At 44.0% G+C, this 19,940-nt stretch overlaps 1 protein-coding gene across 1 annotated transcript in view; it reads right to left on the reverse strand.

Annotated features, from left to right (window-relative positions):
• LOC142074759 (CDC42 small effector protein 2-like) overlaps positions 1–18,898 on the reverse strand; it is a 115,272-nt gene extending 96,374 nt beyond the window's left edge. Inside the window, exon 1 of the mRNA XM_075135631.1 lies at positions 18,366–18,898. The gene's annotated coding sequence lies outside the window, so the exon portion shown is untranslated. The remainder of the gene's footprint in view (positions 1–18,365) is intronic.
• Between the last annotated feature and the right edge of the window lie 1,042 nt (positions 18,899–19,940).

The raw sequence follows: 19,940 nt of genomic DNA on the forward strand, positions 1-19,940 counted from the left end.
CCGGGAAACTGGATTGTCAGCATTGAAGCAGTCTCTGTGATGCAGTAGGTACAGTCTGTTACAGTACCTCTTATTCCATACTGCTCGCTTCTTTAATTCTAAACAATAAAGACTTGTTGCTTAGGAGTTAGGTAACTAGCAGGTGTTGTGTTTGCAGGTGTGTAGCATTGTTAGACCCTAGTAATGATTAACCTTGAAATTAAGAACCATAAATGAACGTGGTCCAGATATGGCTCGGAGACAAACCTCGACCTTATAAGGGAAGAAAAGAACAGGTTCACGAAGAGTTCACTACCCTGCCGACCACCAGAGACCACTCGAGACCCTCAAGAAGACCCCAAAGACTTTAGTGTGCATGTGTCTAGGATGATGTAATATTATAATTAGCTCTTGGAAATGTAATGAATATGTAAAAGAGAAATTTAAAATATGTATGAGAAGCATGGATATAAACAGAAAGGTGACTAGACCAGGTGTGCTTGATTTGTGGCAAGTCCACCGAGCACCCAGGCCTGAATAAAACAATATCTCTCCTGAGCATGTGGAATTGGTTACTTACATGCCAGGCACGAATCCGCCTTTCGGACAACAGTTTTTGGCGACCCAGATGGGACTGCTGTGAAGCCTTGCCCGGATTGACTTGCCGTCTCTCGGTGGGGAGACCCTGCTCTCTGGACTCCAGCGCACACCGACCTTTTGATCGGGGACTCCGTGAGTATTCTCCCCAACCAGAGCAGGTGAGCGACTCAACGGTGCAACGCTAAGGTAAATGAGATATTGTTCTGAGGTATAAAATTGTGCATGCATTTGGTAAGGAATTGTGGCCAAAGGTAAAAAGGTATATTCATATACGTTTGACAGTGACGACTGGAGTATATGAAATTGTGGCCAAAGGTAAAAGGGTATATTCATATGCGTTTGACAGTGACGACTGGAGTATATGAAATTGTGGCGCCAAAGGTAAAAGGTACATTCATATACGTTTGACAGTGACGACTGGAGTATATGAAATCATGGTTAAGAACATTCTTTTGGGGTAAAAATATGGGAACTCAACAGTCTAAAGTAACACCTTGCTCTCCCCTTGGATGCATCATAAAACATTGGGGAAAATTTGGGGGAGATCCTTTGAGAAAGGACAAATTAATCGAGTGTTGTACTAAATGGTGGCCAATGTATAAATTAGATGATGAGGTAAAATGGCCAGAATTGGGAACTCTGCAATATAATACTATCTTGCAACTTATGTTATTTTGTTGACAACCAGGGTAAATGGGAGGAAGTCCCTTATGTGGACTTGTTCTTTACCTTGAGAAATGATCATGACATTCGGAAGAAATGTAAACTTTTAGACTCAGATTCTAATGTGATGATGATGATGATGGAGGACAAGGAACCAAAAACGCATTGTTGTTCTGCTTGTAGTATAGGAAAACGGTGTTTAAAACTAAGAGAAGAGGAAGAAGATATACAGATGTTGGTGGCACCGAGTAAAAATGAGTTTTGAAACTGAAGCAAGGGGAAGTAATACATTTAGTCCAATAGCTGGCAGAACTAGGACCCAACAGGGGTCTGTTTTATTAGCACCCCTTCGTCAGGCTGTGGACCTAAGGGGGGAACCAGTGTTTGTGAAAATACCTTTTACTACTTCTGATTTGATGAATTGGAAAGAATTGGCAGGATCATATAGGGAAAATCCTGAAAAGGTGTATAGATCTTTTAGGACAATTATCAAAAATCATAATCCAGATTGGCAAGATATTCTCCCAGCTGACCCCCTGATTCCAGTAAAGCTGGGAAATAAAGTAGTTGATTTTTTAGTGGACACTGGAGCAAAATATTCTGTTATAAATACATGTAAAGGACCAATGAGTAAATTTAATGTATCTATTGTTGGGGTCACGGGAAAGAAAGAGGTAAAGCCTTTTTTGAAACCTTTAAAATGTAAAATTGGAGGAAAAACATTGATGCATGAATTTTTATATATACCGGAATGTACCATGCCTCTCTTAGGATGGGATTTATTGAATAAATTGGGAGCACAAATTAACTTTAAAAAAAGGAAAAATCCAAGTTCATTTTCCTGAAGCTAATGCCTGGCAAGCCCAAGTTTATTTATTACAGACAAACACAGAAGAATCTGAAGAAATACCAGAAGGAATTAAAGATGCGGTTTACCCTTTTGTTTGGGCGACAGAGAAACCAGGAAGAGCAAAGAATGTGGAACCGGTAAAAGTTGAATTGAAAACAGGAGTTCGACCGGTAAGAAAGAAACAATATCCTATTAGTATAGAAGCCAGAAAAGGTTTGGAACAATAATAAATAATTTTCTCAAATATGGACTTTTAAGAGAATGTACTCTATCCTTCCAGTGAAAAAGCCACATAACCAAGGATATAGGTTGGTTCAAGATTTAAGAGCAATAAGTCAATTAGTGGTAGACATTCATCCAGTCCATATATGCTGCTAACAACTATCAGTGAATCAAATGCACATTTCTCAGTTTTAGATTTGAAAGATGCTTTCTTCTGTATACCTCTGGAAGAAAACAGTCAAAAGATTTTTGCCTTTGAAGGGGAAGACCCATCGACTGGGAGGAGAACTCAGCTCTGATGGACTGTGCTGCCACGAGGGTTTAAAAATAGCCCAACCATCTTTGGAGCAGCCCTGACCAAGGAATTGGAACAGTGGTCCGGTAAGGAAGATCAAATCACCCTCCTTCAGTATGTTGATGACATCCTATTGGGAGCAGATACTATTGAGATCTGCAAAGAGAAGACTGTTAGCCTCCTAAACTTTTTGGGAATGGCTGGGTACAGGGTGTCAGAGAAGAAAGCACAAATTGCAAAACAAACTGTAATTTATTTGGGATTTGAGATTTCCCAAGGACAACGAAGATTAGGAAATGATAGAAAAAAGGCCATTTGCAAGATGGCACCCCCTCAATCTACAATATCAAGTTCTGTTAGTGGAACAAGATGACATCATTTTGAAGTAAGTACAATTTTAAATCCTGCTTCTTTAATGCCAAGTGAAAAAGAGAGTGATCCTAATCATGATTGTTTACAAGTTATCAAACAGGTATATGCCAGCAGGCCAGACCTGAAAGATGTCCCTCTCCAGACTCCGGATGAAGAATTATTTACTGATGGAAGCAGCTTTGTTGTGAAAGGAGCAAGGAGGGCTGGCTATGCCGTGGTAACTTTAACCGAAGATCAAGAAGTAAAAGCATTACCTCCAAATACATCCACCCAGAAGGCAAAGATAATAACTTTGACAAGAGCTTTAGATCTGGCTAAAGGTAAAAGAGTTAATATTTATACAGACTCTAAATATGCTTTTGGAGTTGTTCATGCCCATGGAGCAATATGGAAAGAGCGAGAACTTTTGTCTGCCAGTGGCTCACCTATGAAGTATGGAACAGAGATTTTAAATTTATTGAAAGCAGTACAAAAAAAAAAACCCAAAGAAGTTGCTGTGATTCATTGTAAAGCGCATCAAAGAGGAAACTCAAAAGTAATACAAAGAAATTGAAAGGCAAATGAAGCTGCCAAGCATGTAGCACTAAATACCACACCCCAAATTATAATGAAAAAAAAAAAAGTTGGCTGAACGATTACAGTGCAAAAAGAATGATCAGGGATGATGGATTACTTCACATGGACAATGTATAGTAACTCCCGAAATCATGAAGAAATTGATGGTCACAACCCATGCTGAGACACATATGGGAGCAGAAGCAATGGTCGAGTCGGTAAAACGATATGCAATAGGGACTAAAATGTTACTGATTGCTAAAAGTGTGAGTAATAAATGTGAGATTTGTCTTAGGAACAATCTGAAAATTCAAATTCAATCCCCTCCTGGAGAGGTAAGGAGAGGCATAACTCCCGGTGAGTATTGGCAAATAGATTTTTCAGAATTACCAAGGTGCAATCAATACCGATATTTATTGGTATTGGTAGATACCTTCTCTGGATGTCCAGAAGCTTTCCCGTGTCGAACCAACAAAGCAAAAGAGGTAACAAAACACTTATTAAAGGAAATTATTCCAAGATTTGGAGTCCCTTTAGGAATGTCCTCGGACAGAGGTCCACATTTTGTGGCGGAGGTTATTAAGAATGTGAGTAAGACACTAAGATCACAATTTAGTAGACAAGTAGAAAGAATGAATCAAACATTAAAGAGAGAAATTTCTAAAATATGTCAGGAAGCTCAGTTGAAATGGATTGAAGCTTTACCACTTGCCTTGTTAAGAATTAGGGTAACCCCAAGAGCTAAAGAAAAAATAAGTCCATTTTAAATTCTGTATGGTAAACCTTATAATGTCAATATAACAGGAAGGTTTGAACAAATGCACATAATAGGAGAAAAAAGTGTTAACTGAATGTCTCTTCTCTTTGAGTAAAATAGCGAGTTCTTTACACAAATATGTTCTTTTGAGCACACTTTTACCCCTTGAATTTCTGGTACGTTCATTCAGCCCAGGAGACCAAGTCTACCTGCGAACGTGGAAGGACGACCCCTTTGGAGAAAAGTGGAAAGGACCCTTCCAAGTGTTATTAACAACAAACACTACTGTAAAATTAGAAGAAATAAACTCTTGGATTCATTACATCAGAATAAACAAAATACCTCCTAGACCGTGGACATCTACACCTAAGGAACCATTGAAATTAACTTTAAGGCGTACTTGATGAGTCACCGGAGATGTTGCTGAATTATTTGTGATATTTAAAATATTTATTGTTAGAAGGGAAATCAGATTAATTAGGAATTGTGGGTTTAGGAGTAGAAAATGTGGAGCCTGTTGATATTAGTTACGGCGATCAGTAAAGCTCAATCCCAATTTCTATTGCCAAAATGGGATAGAAATCGAAATATCTGGGAACTTTTAACCCGAGAAGTAAATTTTCATGGCTTCCAAATTTAAATTGACTCAAACAGTTATTTTTACTTGCAATACTGGTCGTCATCTTAGCTATAATTACTTGTTGTCTTATAAGTGAATAGTGTGAGACTCATGATGCTCAACATCATAAGTCTCAAAGGGGGGAATTGATGCAGTAGGTACAGTCTGTTACAGTACCTCTTATTCCATACTGCTCGCTTCTTTAATTCTAAACAATGAAGACTTGTTGCTTAGGAGTTAGGTAACTAGCAGGTGTTGTGTTTGCAGGTGTGTAGCATTGTTAGACCCTAGTAATGATTAACCTTGAAATTAAGAACCATAAATGAACGTGGTCCAGATATGGCTCGGAGACAAACCTCGACCTTATAAGGGAAGAAAAGAACAGGTTCACAAAGAGTTCACTACCCTGCCTGCCACCAGAGACCACTCGAGACCCTCAAGAAGACCCCAAAGACTTTAGTGCGCATGTGTCTAGGATGATGTAATATTATAATTAGTTCTTGGAAAGGTGATGAATATGTAAAAGAGAATCTTAAAATATGTATGAGAAGCATGGATATAAACAGAAAGGTGACTAGACCAGGTGTGCTTGATTTGTGGCAAGTCCACCGAGCACCCAGGCCTGAATAAAACAATATCTCTCCTGAGCGTGTGGAATTGGTTACTTGCACGCCGGGCACGAATCCGCTTTTCGGACAACATCTGGACATTCTTCAGCATTCTAATTGCAGATGGCACTTTTTCCTGAGCATTACACACCACATGGGCTTGGGGCATTTTTTGTGGACATGTGATTATTTGTGGTTGTAGAAGCCAGAATTACTCTTAGGCTTCCCAAATTTTTGTGGCTTGATTACAAAATGGCAGACTTTTTTTTTCCTTCATAAAAATCAAACGTAAGACACAAAAATATGATTGCAAAGAACACTGTGGGAAAAAGAGCAGGAAATATGTACATTTTTTTTCAGGATGTCATGTTTCACACTGTACATAAGCTTAGCCAATTTAAGAGAAAGATTGTGGCATATGACCCTACATCCAGAAAGAAAAAGTGTTATAGGACAGAATTTTCCCATCTGTTAGAGATACTTATAATATCATTACAAAGTACATTCTACAGCTACTTAGAAGTCTAAATATAAAACCTCAAAAATGGAAGATCTCTCAGAGTGTATATTCAATATTTCAGACTACATTAACTGAACATGATGCAGATGTAGTTCTAATTACACTTCCTAGCATCACTTCTTTGTGAGCCTCATATTTTCATTCACTTTCCCATTACACAGCAGGAGAACAAACCAGTTAAAGTGTCTAATTTAGACAATCAACCAATTTCCCTGAAGCACTCTCCTATCCTACTTTTTGGATAATACACTCTTCATATAGACAGACAGGTATAAAGAAAGTTGGTTTCCATGATTGTAATTTTCTTATTGATGAACTTCATTTTCTAGCTTTCTTCTACTTTATGACTTCCACTTGCACAAAGGCTCAGTGACTTTGTTTCTCATGTTGCACTTTACTGTGAAAAACAACAGCAAATGTGACACTGTGGCATTGGTATTGTTCAATCTGGATCAGCTGTGTTCTCCTTCAAAATGCAAACAAAATATTCAAGCTGAATGAGTTAGTCGTACAACCCAGCTGCACCCCAGTGATTTGTTTGACCCAGGTTTAACAATGAAGGAAGCAGAAGACAGCCTGATATAAACATACTGGGTACAAGAGACAGCAGTAATGAAAAATGAATAAGTATTTGTACAAATGGGCATCTGAAATGGAATAACAGAAGAGCACAGTTTTGCATTTGTGTTACTTCAAAGAGTTATTCTACAAGATTATTGTAATAACCAGAACTCAAGAGTTGCAGGTAGAAAAATAGTTACATAAGCTTAACTAAAAAAAAACCACACCCGCACACCATAAGGCCTTCATTAGAGATGTTAACAACCAACATCTTATGTGAAATTTTTTTCCTTTGCCCTTAAATTATGCAGAGCACATTCCATTTCAATTAAATAAGTGAACTAACTACTCTTTTGCCCTTGCTCCAACTTCCTGAATTAATTATTACATTGAAAATTAAATAGTCATACAAAAGTTATGCAAATATGGTGTATGAAATCTAAGCACTTACTTCCTTACACACTTTCAGGAAGCTAAAACCATGAAAAACTTGCACAGAAAAGACAGTCCATGAAACAAATATGAAAACCATACAGTACAAAACCAAGGTAATAAAAAAGACATTTCGGATTTTAAAGATACACTGCCTTTTCTATGGTGGTATCCAGAAACAAACACAACCATGAGTCCAGTCTGCTAACATTTTAGGCTAGCACTTCTGGCAGCGAGACTGTATTGCAGAAGTGTTGCAGAAGCTTTCAGTGTCAGAAATGAATGGAATAAGGGTTTCCTCAATAAACTCAACTTGTTTGGTAGTATAAAAGCATTTATCTCCCAAAATTCACTACCATTTTTACACTATCTCCAGAAGAGAGAGAAGAAAGTTTTTTCCACCTTCCCCCCCCCCAATACTCTAGACCTTTAGTGAATGAAGCGATATGTAGTGATACTAGAATGGAAAACTGTACTGGTTTGGGCTGGTGTCGTGGTTTAACCCCAGCCAGCAACTAAACACCATGCAGCCGCTCGCTCACCCCCCACCTCCAGTAGGATGGGGGAGAAAATCGGGAGGGCACAAGTAGGAAAACTCGCGGGTTGAGATAAAAACAGTTTAATAATGGAAATAAAACAAAGTAGAACAATAATAATAACAATGATAACAGCAACAATAATAATAGAATATACAAAGCAGGCGATGCACAATGCAACTGCTCACCACCCGCCGACTGACGCCGCGCACGTCCCGAGCACGAGAGCCACCCCTTCCCGGACCACGCCTCCTAATTATATACTGAGCATGACATCACATGGTATGGAATACCCCATTGGCCAGCTGGGTCAGCCACCCCAGCTATGCTCCCCCCCGCCAGCTTCCGGTGCACCTGGCAGAGCATGGGAGGCTGAAAAGTCCCCGGTGGAAGCACCGCTCAGCAACAACCAAAACATCAATGGGCCATCAACGCCCCTTTCACACCAAACCCAAAACACAGTACCCCCCCAAGCTACTGGGAAGAAAGTTAACTCTGTCCCAACCGGAACCAGGACAGCTGGGATAGAGTTAATTTTCTTCATAGTAGCATATGGTGATACATTTTGGATTTGTGACCAAAACAGTGTTGATAACACACCCATGTTTTAACTATTGCTGAGCAGTGCTTACACAGCATCAATGCCTTCTCTCTTTCTCACGCTGCCTCACCAGTGAGTAGGCTGGGGGTGCAGAAGTTGAGAGGGGACACAGTCAGGACAGCTGACCCCAACTGACCAAAGGGATATTCCATACCATATGACGTCATGCTCAGCAATAAAAAGCTGGGGGAAAGGAGGAGGAAGGGGGGAAGTTCAGAGTTATGGCGTTTGTCTTCCCAAGTAACCGTTACATGTGATAAAGCCCTGCTTTCTTGGAAATGGCTAACCATCTGCCTGTCAATGGGAAGTAGTGAATTAATTCCTTTAATTTGTTTTGTCTGCGTGTGCAGCTTTTGCTTTACCATTAAACTGTCTTTATCTCAACCCATGAATTTTCACACTTTTCCCATTCTCTTCCCCATCCCACTGTGGGCAGAGTGAGCGAGCAGCTGTGTGGTGCTTAGCTGCCTACAGGGGTTAACCTACAACAAAAAGTTAGGAAAAAACACATTTTTATCTTTTTTTGAGATTGTTCCAAGTTTGCTGTCACCAATTGGGAAGAACATGTTTCAATATTTCATAAGACTAGATGAGGAATATAGTAACTGTGATGAAGAACCACAAGCCTTAATACCTTCTCCTTCACATGACTAAGCACATCCACCCACCATGTGGTCAAAGTCATATGACAAGAAACAGCTATACTTTGGCTACCTGAAGAGGGATGTCCAGCCACACAATTGCAAGGGGGCAGGGGAGGGAAAAGTTGCAAGGTTCTCTGTGAAGAGGCAGCAGGGAATGGCCCAGATGCACTGTCCTGCACCACTGTCTCACAGACTGTCAGTTTCAACCTCCAAATATTTAAGATAAGTAAAGAAAGATACCAGGACCTCCCTTTTATTCTAGCTTTAAAAAAAAAAAAAAAAAAGACAACATACTGTAAGAAGATTGAAAGGCTGAGAGAGTTGGGGTTGTTCAGCCTGGAGAAGAGAAGGCTCCAGGGAGACCTTATTGCAGCCTTTCAATACTTAAAGGGGGCTTATAAGAAAGATGGAGAGAGACTTTTTACCAGGGCCTGTAGTGACAGGACAAGGGGCAACAGTTTTAAACTAAAAGAGGATAGGTTTAGGTTGGAAATAAGGAAGAAATTTTTTATGATGAGGGTAGTGAGACACTGGAACAGGTTGCCCAGAGAAGCTGGGGATGCACCATCGCTGGAAGTGTTCAAGGTCAGGTTGGACAGGGCTTTGAATCATTCTACGGTTCTATGACAGCAACCCCTATTCCCCCTGTGCTGCTGGGGGGCGGGGGGGGGGGGGGGGGCAGGCAGGGAGTAGATCAGTCAGGAGTGAAGTTGAGTCTAGGGAAAGGGGAGGGGAGGGCAGGGGGAGAAAGGTGTTATTTTCTTTTTCTCCCCCCAATGGGTAATCAATTAAATTAATTTTCCCCAAGTCAAGTCTATTTTGCCTGTGACTGTAATTGGTAAGTGATCTCCCTGTCTTTGTCTTGACCCAGGAGCTTTTTCATCCTATTTTCTCCCCCATCCTGTTGAGGAAAGGGAGTGTGTGAGCATCTGGGTGAGCCTCTGGCAGCTAGCCAAGGATAACCCACCACAACCCCATACACCCCATCACTGGGGGGTCAAAAGGTCTGGTATATAAACATCACAACCTCTTAAAGGTTTGCTCAAGTTACCAGGTATTACACTAACTGCTCCCCAGTGAGCAATGAATTAAAGCAGCAAATGCTGATTAACATTATTTCATCACCACAAACCATTACTCCTTCTAGAGATGTAAAACATAGTCAATTACACTTCTTGCTGGGGAGGAGAAAAAAAAAAAAATGACATGTTTAACATTTCTTGTTTACTGCGACACCTCTATATGACCCGATCTGATTTCTTGTCACTACTCTAGGAGTAATGATTTAATCAGTGCAGTGAATGCTCTGATACCTAGGAAAAAAAGAAAAAAAAAAAAAACACACAAAAAAATGCAGGAAGTCACTGTCCTGGTTTCGTCTTTATCTCAACCCACGAGTTTTTCTCACTCTTACCCTTCCGATTCTCTCCCCATCCCACTGCGGGGTGGGGGGAGTGAGCGAGCGGCTGCGTGGTATTTGGCTGCCTGCCAGGTTAAACCATGACAGTCACTCAGAACAAACACACACACTGAATTTCTGTCCTTCCAGTTTCTAAAGCAACTCAACTGGTTTTGGACAGAAGTAACCATGAAAGGATGTTCAAAACATTTCTAACTCTTTTCCCTATTGTAAAAAGCCACCTTCTCCACAAGCTTTGCTCAGACTGCTACACTGCAAACCACCATAGAGCTGACATGCTCACAAGGTCACAATTACTAGCATGCTTCAAAATAATTTATTTTGCCTTGTTATACGATACTTTAAGTTGTCACTAAACCATTAGTGAACACCCTTTAAATCAAAGATAACGTAAAATACAGCTGCAACATTTCTGGACTACAAACTACAGTTTCAGCGTCCTTCATTCAGCTGGTGTACAAATGAATTAAAATATTTTTGAGACCATACACTACTTTTTTTTTATATTTCTGATTTATGTATCTTTGGTATAGAGTTATATAAACTTCACCAGGAAGTTTCTTCAATACAGCATAATTGATTCTTTGCTTGGAAAGGAGACCACTCTTTTTCAAAGCGGAAAGCACGTAGAAAAAGATCACCCACTAGCAAAAAAATGTTAGTTATCCAGGCAAGTATATCCATATTGTAGTTTCTTACCCAAGCTAATAGGGGAAACTAAATTTGAGCGCACAATGTAAATATTCACACACAATTCAATTTATGCCCATACGTGGTGGGTTGACCTTGGCTGTCTGCAAGGTGCCCACCAAGCTGCTCTCTCACTCCTCCTCTTCAGCAGGACAGGGGAAAAAAATACGATGAAAAAGCTCGTGGGTCAAGATAAGGACAGGGAGAACACTCACAAATTACCGTCATGGACAAAACAGACTCGACTTGAGGAAGATTCATTTAATTTATTGCCAATTAATTGTAAGAGAGTAGGATAGTGAGAAATAAAACTAAAAAAAACCTTCCCTCCACCCTTCCCTTCTTCACTCCCAACTCTTCTACCTCCTCCCCTCCCCGAGCAGCACAAGGGGAAATGGGGAATGGGGGTTACAGTCAGTTCATAACACTGTCTCAGACGCTCCTTCCTCTTCACACTCTTCCACTGCTCCAGCGTGGGGTCACTCCCACGGGAGACAGTCCTCCACGAACTTCTCCAATGTGGGTCCTTCCCACAGGCTGCAGTTCTTCAAGAACTGCTCCAGCATGGGTCCTTTCCACGGGGTGCAGTCCTTCAGGAACAGACTGCTCCAGCATGGGTCCCCCATGGGGTCACAGGTCCTGCCAGGAAGCCTGCTCCTGCACAGGCTCCTCTCCATGGGCTGCAGTTCCTGCCAGGAGCCTGCTCCAGTGTGGGCTCTCCACGGGCTGCAGCTTCCTTCAGGGCACATCCAACTGCTCTGGCCTGGGGTCCTCCACAGGCTGCAGGGGGACAACCTGCATCACCATGGTCTTCTCCACAGGCTACAGGGGAATCTCTGTTCTGGCACCTGGAGTACCTCCTCCCCCTCCTTCTTCACCTTAGTGTCTGCAGGGCTGTGCAGCTTTTTTTACCCTTTCTTAAATATGTTATCACAGAAGCACTACCTAAGCTGCTGATTGGCTCAGCTTTGGCCAGTGGTGGGTCTGTTTTGGAGCCAGCTTAAACTGTCTGTCTGACATGGGGGCAGCTCCTGATGTCTTCTGACAGAAGACAGTGGTAAACTACGCCTGCGCAAATCCCTGATATACAGGCAAAAACAGCAGGGTCGGCGATCCTCTAGCATGGACTGAGCTCCGCAGTGCCTGTGTCCCCACTTGTGTGCCTCTGTCCAGGTGCTGTTTCGGGGATCTCCCAGTTGGCGAGGTAACAAAAATAAGTTTACTCTTTGCATTTCACCTGTGGTTTTGTGGTTGTTCCTGCATCCTGCCTGTGCCGGCTCACACATTTGGCGTAGTCAGCAGGATCCAGGAACAGCCATGCCATGGCTGGCAAAAAAGTCGGGGACTGGGGAGGCCATGACGGTGACTCCCCGTATTCCAGGATGGCCCAGTTCTGAGCACTGGACCCCCATGGCCACTTTCCTGGCTACATGGGCTCCGCCGGAAGCATGGCCTGAAATAGATGACGGGGCGGTTGTTACCCCCCAGACAATTGAAATGGCTATGCACAGATTGCCATGGAAAGCGGCATCGGAGTCGTCTCGCAAGTTAGCGGGGAGATTGGGATGGTTATTAGTTACTGGTCTTAGAGCTCTTGACTCTGAAGTTGTTGCATTACAGAGTAAAATGAGAGAATTGGAAAAGGAAGTTGGGACTTTACAAGATGCAAAGGCGATCGCGCAAGAAGTAATTACTACTCAAGCAGAGCGGTGCCATGGGCTGCAAGATACTGTAGAACGGTTGATAGCGCGTATTGCTAATAACATGGCGGGGGGGAGTGAGCGAGCGGCTGTGTGGTGCTTAGTTGCCAGCTGGGATTAAACCACGACAGTCCTTTTTGGTGCCCAACATGGGGCATGAAGGGTTCAAGATAACGACAGATTTGATTAGAACGTGCTAGATCGAATTTATAGCTGTTATTGCTGTTTAGCTATTAATCGGCAGGCTTTTGTGCTTGCCATGGGGCTTGCTTGCCTTACTGTATATTAGTCTAGTGCTCGTTAATGGCTGCTTTTTGCTTTCGCTGCTTGCTGTACTGCTTATCATCTTACTGTGCTGTGCCTGGGAACATTTTGATAACAGCAATGGCTCATGCGTTGATTACAGGATTCAATATGGACAGGGTAGCAGTAACAAGAAGTATCAAAATGCAGCTTTTGAGAGGAGCGCCTGCCTCACTAAAACCTTTGATTATACCAGCAGTCACAAATGCTACTGGTAATGTAGGCGCCCTAGCAAATACCTTGAGGGAAATTGGGGCTGTAACTTCGGGACCATCTGTGCAGGTGGTGAATAAAGGAAAGCTGGCAAAACCGAAAGGAGTTACACCACGGGTGACGAGGAAACAAATGTGGAATGGTCTTGTACAAGCCAGTGTCCCACGATCGGAAATAAATGTGATTACATCATCAGAAATGTTTCGCTGATGGCAAAAGTTAGTGCATACACAAAAAAGCCAACCGCCCCTGGCCCTGCCACCAACTCCGCGCCCACCCTCCACCCCCACCTGCCACCTCAAGGCAAGGCACTACCTGGCAAATGCCAAAACAGCAGAAATGAAGGTTTGGCAGGTCCCCCAAAATTGCCGCCACTGTAGCCTCTTACCATGAGGGGGACCGACGCCCTTATGCTCCTTTAACTATAAAGTGGCGGTCTGGGGGGATTTTACATGTATTAGCTCTGGTGGATACTGGAGCTGAGGTTACTGTATTACACAGTAATATTAATAATAAAGAAGCCACGTCACAGATCTGTGGATTGGGGGAAATCCGACCCCTGCCCTCCGAGCTAAGGTTACCTTAACAATAGGAAATGCCACTCCATTTACCACAACGGTGTTAATTGCCCCAATTAAAGAATATATTTTGGGTATTGATGTGTTGGCAGGACAAACAGTTGAAACTTTAAATGGTTGCTTCTGCTTCGAGACTTCGCAAGCGGGATTTGCTATTCGATCTATAACCGTCTTGCGTGGATTCCAAAAGTGGGATCCTGTTGTGCTGCCTGTGCCTGCCAAGGTGGTAACTGTAAAACAATATCGTATTCCAGGGGGGGAGGAGGAAATTACTCAAACCATTCAGGCACTTCAACAAGTGGGAATTGTTAAGGAAACCATGACTGCTTTTAATAATCCTATTTGGCCTGTTCAAAAACCAGACAGCACTTGGAGAATGACTGCAGATTCTAGAGAATTGAATAAAGTCACCCCCCCTACCACTTGCAGTTACGGTACCAGACATGGTTACTCTTATAGAAAAAAATCAGCAAAAATTTACAACCCTGAAAGGTGGTGATAGATCTTGCTAATGCTTTCTTTTTGATAGCCATTACATATTTATAAAGCACGTGCACATAATTGTACTATTTGTACACAGCTACATTTAAGGGCATTATATAGGCCATGGGGAAAGATAAAATGGGGTCAATGGGCCTTGAATACCTGACAGGTCGATTACATGGGCCCCCTGCCCCTGTCGAGGGGGTGGCAATACGTATTCACTGCTTTGGATACAGTGTCAGGATTGATTTTTGCTAAACCCACCAAATATGCTAACCGACATAACACAATTGAAGCGTTAGAACAACTCATTCATGAATATGAACCTCCTCACCAAATACAAAGCAACCAAGGAACACACTTCAGTGGACATAACGTCCAAGATTGGGCTCAAGGGCTAGGGATAGATTGGATATTCCACATTGCCTACCATCCCCAAGCTAATGGCTTGACTGAAAGAATGAATGGGATGTTGAAGGAACTATTAAAAAAGCTAACCGGTACTAAAACTTTACAACATTGGAGTTCACATCTTACTAAAGCAGTTTTTTTGTTAAACAGCTGGAATATTCATAATCAAACACCCTATGATCGTATTACAACACCTCCAGTACAAAAAATGGTGAGGACTGAAATTCTTCCAGATGGTATCTCTCCCAAAATATTAACTACAGGGGAAATGGAATTGTTTACACCGATGGATTGCGTGGTGGGACCGCGACCTATTAGTTTAGACGTGAAGATTCATATAATAACCCCTGAGAATGCCGTATGGTTCTGTACCCCAACTTCTCCTCTTATTTTACATCCTTTGTTGATATCAGATTCTCAAGTTCTTGTATTTCAGGTATCTTCGACGAATACCTGTGCCTTATCTAGAGGAGATAGCATTGGAACGGTGTTATTGGTGTCACGAACCCAACATCAAATTGAGGTTCAACCTGAAAAAGCGCAAGCCATAGCTCTTCAATCTGTGTGGGCAATTACCCCACATCAGGTTATCAAACCCAGAGTGATATTAGCTGAAGGAGCTGGAGCAACGGCGTATGTATTACTGGAAGGAGATGATACTCCTGTTTTCCTCCCTTATCACAGGTTGGCTCGTCGTGCTTTGTAGTCTTGTACTACAAGCACATGCCCTGGATACATTTTTGCAAGATCAACATGTAAATACTTGGATCTGGTTGGCCTCTACTGTACCTAACTCATCTGCCTTTTGTATTGAGGGAGGATTAACAGCTGCAGATCTTTTGACAACGTGTTTTATTGGTGTGCCAACCCCAGTAGCTGTATTACAGAATTATACCATGCTAAGTGCTTTCGATATTAATGTTCCTCATTGCTATTTTTTCCTGAGTAGGTAACGGCTGTACACCAAGGAACATTACAAAATCGATCGGCGGTGGACTATCTCCTCCTTCGACACCATAAACGCTGCTCTGATTTTGAAGGCATGTGTTGCTTCAACATAACTGATGAATCAGCCAGCGTAGAGGATGACATTCAACATCTCCAGGACTTAATGCATCAAATGAAATGATCTACTGGTGGTGCTTGGCTGGCTGAGTGGTTTAATTCCCTGACAGGATGAGTGGGACACCTGATTCAAAGCATTATTGTAGAGATATGTTTATTGCTTTTTCTATATGTGTTTATTGTGTGCCTCTAAATTACCCTGCCCTACACCCCGCAAGCCCAAATGGACACCTCCAGCTTTGCCAGCCCCAGCAGAAGTGATCCCTTGAGCGAGGGGGTGGAATGTGGGAAAATAACAGAAGATGGGCGAGGAGGATGGTAAACACGCTCAAGTGACTTGCAGCTGGGGTGTCGAAAAACACATATATCATACTAATCATTGTTTGGCCTTGTGTGTTGGACAAGTAGAATATCTGTGTTTAGATAACATAAGCCTGTGATAGACTTAGAGGCACCCTATCGAACATGCTTGAGATTCCTGCCCTGCTGTGGGAAAGATCAAAGCACAGTGGTAAACTACACCTGCGCAAGTCCCCGATATACAGGCAAAAACAGCAGGGTCGGCGATCCTCTAGCATGGACTGAGCTCCGCGGTGCCTGCATCCCCGCTTGTGTGCCTCTGCCTGGGTGCTGCTTCGGGGATCCCCCGGTTGGCGAGGTAACAAAAAGAAGTTTACTCTTTGCATTTCATCTGTGGTTTTGTGGTTGGTCCTGCGTCCTGCCTGTGCCAGCTCACACACCATGTAAACCCAATACAACATACTAGAACTTATACACAGTAAAGGACCTCATTGCTTATTTGAATTGCTACTTAATTCATTAATAGTCATAAGCATTTGCAAGATCACTTTCTGTAATTTCATCTTCAATATTCCCTTTCTCCCCCCCAAAAAACACACCAATTGTTACAACAGAAATTCACTTATTTTGTCTTTCAAAATTGTATCTATGTTTTGACAAAGTGAAAAATATAACTTTCAGAAACAGATCCACACCTCCACTGAGCTAATATTAATCAGATGACCTAAGTTAATATCAGTAACTAAACATGCCTTGAGTGCAAAAAGAACACATTCTAACCTCAATTACTTCTTTCAACTGTAATACTAACGTTACCTTATATTTACAAGGGTTCCTTATATCCTGATTCAAGTTTTTTAAAAAAAAAAACAACAAAACCACTCAGTCCTTGAGCATTAGATAAGATCCTTCACACATACAAAAAAAGAAATAGAACTAAAGCAACCCCCCCAAATTTACAAACATATTTACTTTTAGATTTTTTTTTTAAGCAGTTATTCACAGTACAGGAAGGATATTTGGAATGGGTGTGAGAAAGGTCTGTTTAGGGTTTTGTTTAAATTTCTTCTAAAAAGTTTCTCATTTTTAAAAAAAAAAGGAAAAAAAATTACTCCATTCATCCAAGTTCAAAAACAAGATCAGAAGACTTAGGATCTATTTTACATCTGACTTCAGAGTTAGAAGTCCCTGAAACTGATGGGCCTATGAAAGATTTAATTTTGATAAAAGCATTAAGTTACATATACTACATAACAGACTAAAAATTAAATGCTTAATCCAAAAGACAAGCCCCACATTTCAAACCACCATGTTAAAATAAGAGTTTAGCTCTTTGGATACAAAATTAGTTTATCACTGTTACATCCCCAATGGCCTTTAGACACTTGGTTTTAATGGGTAGCTTCAAGGAATTTTTCTTCAGAGTGACATTCTGCATTTCACACCGTTGTACAATAAGCTATACCATTATTTTAAAATGCGGGGGTGGGGGTGCCGCGGTAACAGACACTCGTGCCTCTTGCTCGGGAGGGAGGCACCGCAGCATCCCCAACTGGCCATCACGCCCTGCGTTCAGCACAGGCCGAGCTCAGAGCCCCCGCGCAGCCTTGACCTCCCACAGGTCTGCCACCGAGCAACCTGTTCAAAGCATCACTTGCCCTCCCTCAACACAGTCTGCTCTCACATCTACCTCCCCCCGAAAAAAAACCAAAACAAACCAAAAAAACCCCACATACAAACCACAACCCATCCACTAACACCCTTATTTTTATAACCTACCAGAAACGCTGTTTCTTGCCTCTCTTTTTTTGTTCTTTTTTTTGTTAGAGTGTCAGAAGAAAACGGTTTTTAAAGCTCCTCGAGAGCATCCCTCACCGCGCTGTTGGCAAAGAGCCTACCTGTTCTAAGGGTAGGTACCCCTACAAGGGGGCTGTTCTCCTCACAACGCCTCACCCGGGCCTCGGTGGCCCCGCCGCCGCTCGCGGGGAGCTCGCCCAGCCCAGCCGCAGGGCTGAGGGCTTGTAGTACGTAAGATACCGGTGGGCTCCTCGGTAAGGAGCCGCCGCCTGTAGGCTGGGGACTCCACGGGGAGAGGTTGCCGGGGCTGCTCCCTTGCTCCGGTCCGGTCCGCGGGCGGGGAGCCGGCAGAAACCCGAGCCCCCCGCCCGGGGGAAGGGAGCGACCGGTTCCGGTGCCCGAGGCGCAGCCCGACTCGCCGCCGGCCGCAGGTACCTGCTCCACGGCCCCCTGTCCAATCCGGTCCCAGCGGCACCCCTGATGGCGGGCAGGCCGGCGAGGCCGCTCCTCGGGCTCACGGGGGAAGGAGGGGGTGGCAAAATCGCCGACTGGGCTGGCGGGGGAACCCAAATCCCTGTCCCCGTCACTCACCGCTGTCCACAGTGGCAGCCTCTCCTTGTCCACCTCTCCTCGGCACCTTCTTCCCCTCCTTTCAGGAGTCCCGTGCCCCCTTCCCACGGCGCTGGGGAGGGGTGGAGGAGGATGGAGACGAAATCAATGGAGGAGGCTGGTGATGGCCGGGCGGTCACACGCAACGGGCAGGAGCGGCGTTAGCCGCTCTTCGTCCTCCCGGCCGACTCCCCTGCCGCAGCTGGGCGCCGAACATTGCCTGCTGCCGCCGGCGAAGCGCCTTCCCTCCGCGGCGCGGCGAGACCGGCCGGGAGGGTCCGGGGCGGGGAGGAAGTGAAAATGGCGACCTCAGTGGCGCTAGTGCGGCGATGGGAACGGATCCACCAGGCCGGCTCGCTCCACGCTACCGGCTGGGCTCAGCACGACGAGGAAGACAAGGAACAAAGGAGACCGAGCAGCAACTAAAGCAGTTGCTCTATCCTGTCAGCCTTTATATACAACCCGCTCCTCCGCCGCCGCACTTTCAAACCGCCGCCGGACACGGCCGCAGCGCCAGGGCCTAGCGAGGCAGCCGGCGCCGCAGCGTCCCCTGGCGCCGCGCGCGGCACCGCCGGGGCGCTGCAGGAGCCCCGCTGGGGGCGGCCGGGCGGGGCGGCCACAGGGTCTGTGAGCCTCACGGCCCAGCGTGGCCCGGCGCGGCCTGAGGTATATCGTCGTTTCTGCGGTTCCTCGCTGCCAGCCCGGGGCGGCGAGGTGAGTCAGTGGGCGGCGGTGGGGCAGCCAGTGGGAGCAGGCCTGGCAGGTCCTCCCTAGCTGTCATCAGTTATGTGGGGTATGTTCCTCCTACATGGCTCTCATCACCACGGGCCCTGGTCAGCAAGGCACTCCTAGAGCTTCCTCACATCTGCCCCATCCTGTTATAAAAGTGTTTTCCGAAATCATCTTAACAGGGCATTTGAACCACCTGGGAAATCAGACTTCGGCTGGTGCCATACACGGTCCTGGGGACAAACTCTCCCTGTCCACCAGAGAGCTTTCCGTGTCCAGCCAGGAGGAGAATCCTTCTCCCTGAGTAGGATTCCTCTCCTCTCCTTTCAGGTCCATAAAGTTAGGGAGCTGGGTGAAGCCAGCATTCCAGATTCCTCCCGAAGTCAACTGAGAGAGAAGAATCTGGAAGAAGGAGAGGAGGGAGTCATCTCACCTGCTCAGATGCTCACCTTTGCTTTGTCAGGAAATAGCACATCCCAGGATAGTTAACATAAAAAGCAGTTAATTCTGTTCTGGCATTCATAAGGCCTTGAGAGACATGTGAAATACGTTCATGAGAACTGATACGATCCAGGTCAGACCTTCAAGAAAAGAAAATGTAAACCATGACCAAATGCTCTGGCTTGTGACCTCAGGCTATTTACAGCAGCAAACTCCCTCTGTAAGTTGATGAACTTTCCCATCTTACTTATTCCCCTTGTAGGATTAGGACTTCAGTCTATGGCAGCAATACAAACCTGACTTTGCAGAATGATTAGGGCTCCGGTTGAGTGCTCCACACCTATAGCTCTTACTGATTCAAAATAGGTATTGCACCACTGTGACTCT

Source organism: Calonectris borealis, chromosome W (genome assembly GCF_964195595.1).
Source record: "Calonectris borealis chromosome W, bCalBor7.hap1.2, whole genome shotgun sequence".
In the NCBI taxonomy this organism is placed as follows: Eukaryota; Metazoa; Chordata; class Aves; order Procellariiformes; family Procellariidae; genus Calonectris; species Calonectris borealis.